Source organism: Telmatherina bonti (genome assembly GCF_933228915.1).
Source record: "Telmatherina bonti genome assembly, chromosome: 8".
NCBI lineage: Eukaryota > Metazoa > Chordata > Actinopteri > Atheriniformes > Telmatherinidae > Telmatherina > Telmatherina bonti.
The window spans coordinates 8,322,614-8,329,265 of record NC_136626.1 but is presented as its reverse complement, the minus strand read 5'-3'; positions in this window follow the sequence as shown (position 1 = coordinate 8,329,265).

The following is a 6,652-nucleotide window of genomic DNA, read 5'->3' as shown; positions in this document are numbered from 1 at the left end:
TTTCACTTTAAGTAAATGTAGACCAGGAGAATGTCTGGAAATAATTGTAAGCAGTCAAGTAAAGGAAAGGTAATTCTGTGCTTAACTAAAAGGCAACAGGACTCCTTCTCCAGGGTCACGTTTCTTCTCCCCACCAGAAAAGCATCTTCAGTTCTAACAGCAACAAGGTGTTTCGGGCTGAGAAGGTGTCGTTGGGCCATTCAGAGTCACTGAGGTCATGTTTGTCACTGACTCACTCCTCCATTCTGTGGGTCATTTAGGTGTTTGTCCCCTGTGAAGGCCAGTTTATACTCATGCGGCATCTACGTCAGCTGGGACTCGCGTATCTGACGCAGATGGAGTGTGTGTTTATACTTGAGTGTAGGGCAGATGGCAGTGGGCTGGTATCTGCCGGTGAAGTCCAGAGGTTTTTTTTGTGTTTTGTGTTTTTTTTATACTTTGCTTTAGTTCCAGCAAGTATTTTCTGTTTTAGAACAGCAACAGCAGCTAAAGGCATTCATTCATCTATAGACGTGTGTACAGTACATACGTATATTCAAATATATATATCGATGCATTCAGCTATATGACCCAAACATCTGGAAACACTATCACACTCTGACCATCCATGATGACTTAAGATGTTATATTTCCAATCCGGTCATGGTCCTACATGTCATGTATGTACAGTATGAGCGGTCAAGACGTATCCGTCCAAACACCGTATAGTGTGAGAACATGAATCACTTGTGCTACAAAGTTTTAAAGCCTTCAATTTATTTGTGCAGTTTTAGGTGGATCTGTGAGACACAATGGAGAAAATAATAGTGTATTCCAGCCTGAAGGCAGGTATTAGGACTCTTGAGGTTCCCTGTAGGGACAATAAAGTTTATTTTATTGCATTGCATTGTATTTTATAGTATAATATTGTAGAAACAACTTCAAGAACAAGGAAAAGATGTCTAGTTGCCTACTTCTCAAGTACTTATTATTTTAGACTCTGTATTCAGGTCTTATGAATCAAAACTGCCAGAGTTTGTCCCATCCTTAATTTGACATAAAAGGTGTTAAGACAAAAGTAAATGTTGTTCAACTTTTTCCAAAAAAAGTTAAAGATACAGTTATGTGAAAAATATGGGCTTAAAGTTCTGTCTTATTTGTGGTTATTTACGTCCACACAGGAAGAGATGTTTTGGGTTTCCAGCTCTTGAAGATGTGGGGTTCCCTTTTAGTGGCTCAGATATCAAAGCACAAATAAAAGATCCATATAATACAGACACACTGATCATATTTAACAATTTGTCAGAGCTCATTCTGAAACCAGTGGACACCTCTCAGTGATGGGTTTCTTTCTCTGTGATGCTTTGCCAGGTCTCCACTACATCTTCGGTGTTTCTGTGCTTGATTTGTCCTCTGAAAGTTCGATGCTGCTTCGCAGTGATGAAATCTGAGTAATAACATCATCAAAATCAGCTTTCATAGACTGATTTGGATAATTGTCTCTTGATTCTTTAGTTTTTTTTGTCAAATCAATGGACTGGCGACCTGTCCGGGGTGTACCCTGCCTCTTGCCCAGTGATTACTGGGATAGGCTCCAGCTTCCCGTGACTTTGAATTGGACTCATCGGTTATGAAAATGGATGAAAGAACAACTTGCACACTGTAAAGTCATGGCAGCAGCCAAACAGGAGTCAGCTCCAGAAGCTTCATCTAACTGATAAAGGGAAAGTCATGAAACAGTTTTTGCCAATTTGCATGTAACTGCCTTAATGAGGGTTGTACATATTAAAGAGCTGCAAATCTGAAACCTTATCTCTCACTTGAATCAGAACACCTTCAAATCAAAGCTGAAGATCTGAATGCCATGTCCAAGAGCCTGATTGGACAAAAAACCGTTTAAAAACATTAAACTCCAAACAGATTATCAAGGTTATTTTAGGGTTGTGTCATTTTAACCCTTCATCAGGCAAGTGACTATTATTGATCACTTTGTTTTCTTTCATTTTTTAGCAGAAAATAAATTGTTTTGTTTTTGTTTTTTTTTAATAGAAGCTAACAACAGAATGGAAGTCTTGGTACAGAAGGACAATTTTAGGTTAAAATTTCTAATTTCAAGATATTTCATTGAGCGCCTTATAAAGGGTTAACTGCAAAACAAGATGAAGACGTTACAAAATGTTTTTGCATTAGATGATCTTCAGCTGGGCAGCAGTCAGAGAAAATGTTGCAGCTTCAGTGCAGAGATGACCAAATTGAAAGTTCACTGACAGGTTAGAAGAGTAGAAATCTCTGCTGTTTACGCCTCTGCTGTGTTTAAGTCAAATGATCTTCAATTGTGCTAAAAGGAGGAAAATGAGAAAACCATAATTGCAGCACTTTGTCATGCCAGGAGATGTGTCTCTGCCACTCCACTCTAATTGAACTTTCCCTGTGAGAAAACAGGCGAAACACACCTGATTAGGCATCCATCCAAACAAAAGGTCTTGAACCCAGCCCTTGCGTGCCTATCCAACCCAGACATCTGATTAATTATAGTGTGGCCGTTAAGGGAAAGAAAAACTAGCTGATGAAAAGTCAGCGAGTCTGCAGGCTCAACCTGCCCAAACAGCATCATGCGTGATAGCTTGTAAAACCCTCCGTCCCGCCTCCCTCCCCCTTTCCATGTCTTTCCTTCCCCCCCCCTCCACACCTCACCCCACTGCCTCCCTCCCCTGCTCCGGGCCCATCCGTGCAGACAAAGTAAAACATCTCTCTCACTGTGTCAGAGCCCTGCAGGTGGGCCCCGTGTACTCAGGTAGATTATATCACTGTTACTATAGACCGTGTTTGGGTTAGCTCAAAAACACTTTTCACAGCAAGAGCAAAACAAAGTGCTCTGCAGTGCATGATAACAGCAGGAGCTGCTCCCTTCAAATTAACCTGTGGAAACACTTTGCCCTCGCACGAAACGCACACACGCTCCTCCTCCCTCTTTTTTTTTTTTTTTAAACTGAAGTTTACACAATGCTCCTGCCAAAGGATGGAATAATTTTATAAGACTTATACAGATTTAAAAGTTCTCCATAATAAGTAATCCACTAAAAGGCCCACGTCAATCCAAAACAGTGAAATAAGCTCTTAATGTTTTGGTGGGTATGATGGAGAACTGAGCTGCCTTGTGTCCACATTGAAAGCATTTTGCTGATTGGACAAGTCACTCTGTTTCTAATCTGCATACTGCTTGTGCAGTAGACTTTATAAATGGACTTTCTTTAAACAAAAGAGGCATGAATGGCTCGAATGTGCTCTGGGCCAGAAGCTGGGATGGCTTCCATAAACAGATCACCCAGGTGGTCCATGTGCGAGAGCGGGAATGGAGCGCTTGTTGAGAGGCCTGCTGCTGCAATCATTGCCCTGGATCTTCTTATTTCAGGAACTAACACCCCGTGTCTCAGCACTGAACTTCTGCTGAAGCCATGAGAATGTGACCCTTTTTGCCCCCCCAAGTATGCAGACACAAACTATTGTTTCTACACCAAGAAAGGCAGGACAGTAGAGACACAGAGCAGGACTTTGACAGCAAACAAAATGCAGCTGAGACATCTTTAACTATCAGCTTTCTCATGTGCAGACAAAGAATCAGCACAATCAGACCTCTTTATTTAAGCTTCACTTTCTGCTACTATAAACTAGTATTTGTGTCCAGCTTTCTTTTCTCCCTGGCAGCAAGGTGGAGAAACTAAAAATGTATTTTTCTTTAAACTATTTAAATTTTGATGAAACATCTTTAAACTTTTTGTCTGATTGAAATAGTTTAGCTGCACGAGGTTTGATTAGACATTCCTAACTAAGCATGGCCGAACAGCCATGTGTTTATTAAATGGAAAATATCTACATGCATGCAAATATTTAGATGTAAATAATTCTGTTTTCTATGTAAATACAGAAGATTTTACAAAACTGAATCACAGTTTCACATTTTCAGGCTCAAAGTTAGCAGTCTGGTGTTTTGCAGTCTGGGGATGAGCATTTCAAATGAGGTCAGGCTATAAATGGTATGTTGCACACCGTTTGTTAATGACTAACACTCAGATAAACATGACCTTAACAAATCTCTGCTTAGAACTTGGCGCAACCAAACTAACAGGATTAAGCTTTCTGCTTTCCGTCCGGCATCCGTCTCCATGATGGCACGGCACAGAAACCCAAACATCTGTGTTGTTCTTCCTTCCTACGATGTAATACTCTCCAGTTATTAGGGTTGCTGCAGCAGCATCCATGCTATCCTCTTTTAGCAGCTACAGATGTTGACAGCTGGTACAAGACACTGATTGTTCATAAACAACCAGCTCCAACAAATGGTGTTGGTGAAATTTTATTCAACTTGGTTGGAAATACCAGCAATCTGATGGAAATCCGACTCACAAATAGTTTGTAGCTCCTGATTTTGTGCGAATCCATCTGATTCACATGGCATAAAGATTACGTTTGCTAATGGAGAACAATGACAAGTCTTCACAAAAGATGTTAATTCTTGTGTTTTTCGTCAATCTTCAAAAATGTAAACCAGTTGCCAGGTTGCCCCCAAGATGAGAGACAGGCCCAAGTGGCATCCGTTGCATATTTTCTAATGCAGACTTACGCTTTCTCCCACCACCTTGTACCTCCTTATAAATTATTGCTGCCAAATAAACAGTCACAATTCTGTGTTGTGTATCCATAATTATGTTGTAGAATGAGCTGGGGAAAAAGTCGTCATTGCATATTTCTTATTGTAAAACTGTTTGGAACTGAAACATGCATGCAAGCTGTAGCATGAGATCTTAAATAAAATATTGGTATTACTTTTAAACTTCTCACAAAATTCATGCCGGTCACGTTGTCAGGGAACTTGAAGAGCATTTAGCATGAAGCTTTGAATAAAATGTAAAAATGGAGCTAGATTCCCTTGTGAAATTTTTGTGTATTTCTGTTTAAATTAACCTAAATGCTATGATCACTTTTGCCAAATAAGTTTGTATTAAACCTGAGAAGACATAAGTGAAGTGCAAGCCAACAGCTGCTAATGGGATCTGACAGTTCACCAACTAACTTAACATTGAATTGACTAAAATTAGGATATCTCTGCAACCACAAGGTTTATTTGAGTAATGTCTTAGTAAATAAACACTTTTACAATTTGTTAAGATGTGTAAATGTTTGTATATGGTGAACTAATGAAGAATAAATGAAAATGGCACAAATTAAAAAAAGTTTCAGGCTTGCCATAAGAAAAAATCAGGAATGATATGAAACCGCCTTTGAGAAGAATGCAGGTGTAGCTCTAAATACCTATTAAACCATAGTACCATACATAAATATTATCTATGCAAAAGCAAACTTTGATAAAGTGAAGCACAACAAAATCATTGAAGTTTCAGTCCAGAAAGTTCGGGCGAGGTCTCATTTGACACCATCGGTTCTTTAAGTCTCCGACTTTGGGTATCTCAGGTTTTAAAAGGTTAAGTAGTTAATCATCCTCATAGATTGGAAATCTCACTATGTAGAAAAAAGATTTTAAGTTTCACTGTAGGAAATTATTAGTTTTCAGAACAAAACATAATTAGTTTGCATGGATTAATTTTTTTACATCTTAACATAAACTCAAAATATTTACAAATTTGAAGTTTCTCACAATGAAAAACATAGTTGGCACAAGAATGGAGGTGATTTTTCTCATACATCATAAAATTACAAGCTGCCTTAATATGTCATATTCTTAACCTTTTTATTTTTACAGTGTGCCCGACAGCAGCTGACTTCATTGCACGTATTTAAACGTATTTCTTCTGCACAAACATTAATCTAAAGCACTGGAACTCTACTTTCTGCTTCATATCTTACAACTTTACAGAAGGAAATAAACACAAGCTCTTCACTTGGATTGGAAAAACAAAAAGATACAACAAAAAGAAAAAAAACAAAACATTGCGGTCATTTATCACACCCCAACAGAAACTATGAACCTGGAGAAATACAAGGTCAGAGTGGCAAGTTTGTCAAACTCAACCTAAACGAGCGATCTGTGAATGTTCATTTGCCAGTTCCTGCTCCTGACCAGCACTGGCGGCCTACACTTGTTTATCCTCTCTGGTTTATCTTGTGAGCTGCTCCAGAAAGATGCAGTGCGACGTCATAATGGCTCGAGATTTACTGGATGGAAAAACACATTTCTTACACCCACACACACACATCACACATCAAGTGTGTTTTAATTTTCAAGACAGGTGAGAGCTCACGCTAACAATACCAGACATCTTTCAGCTTAATGCAGTGTTTAGATAGCATTTTACATGACAAGTACGTTCTTGCGGCTTTTCTTATCGTGGGAGGTGCGTGCTTAGTGAACGGCATTGACCCGAAGTTTTGCTGTCCCTTCACCTGGTGCAGCGCAGCCCCTATCTTCTATCTTATCACATTAACTTGAGTTATTGTTAAGTGCTTGTATGCGCACCGATGGTTTATGTATGTAGTGAGTATGACAGATCATCTGTCATTCACTCAACATGTTCAAACATACTTGTGCCTTTAGCAGCTCGCCCATGTTTGTCTGAAAAAAGGATTAGTTGGAAATATGAGGAAAGAGTGACTGACAGTACGGGACTCTGAGGGTAACCCAGCTTGTGTTTCACAATGCTTAATAGCGTCAGGTAAT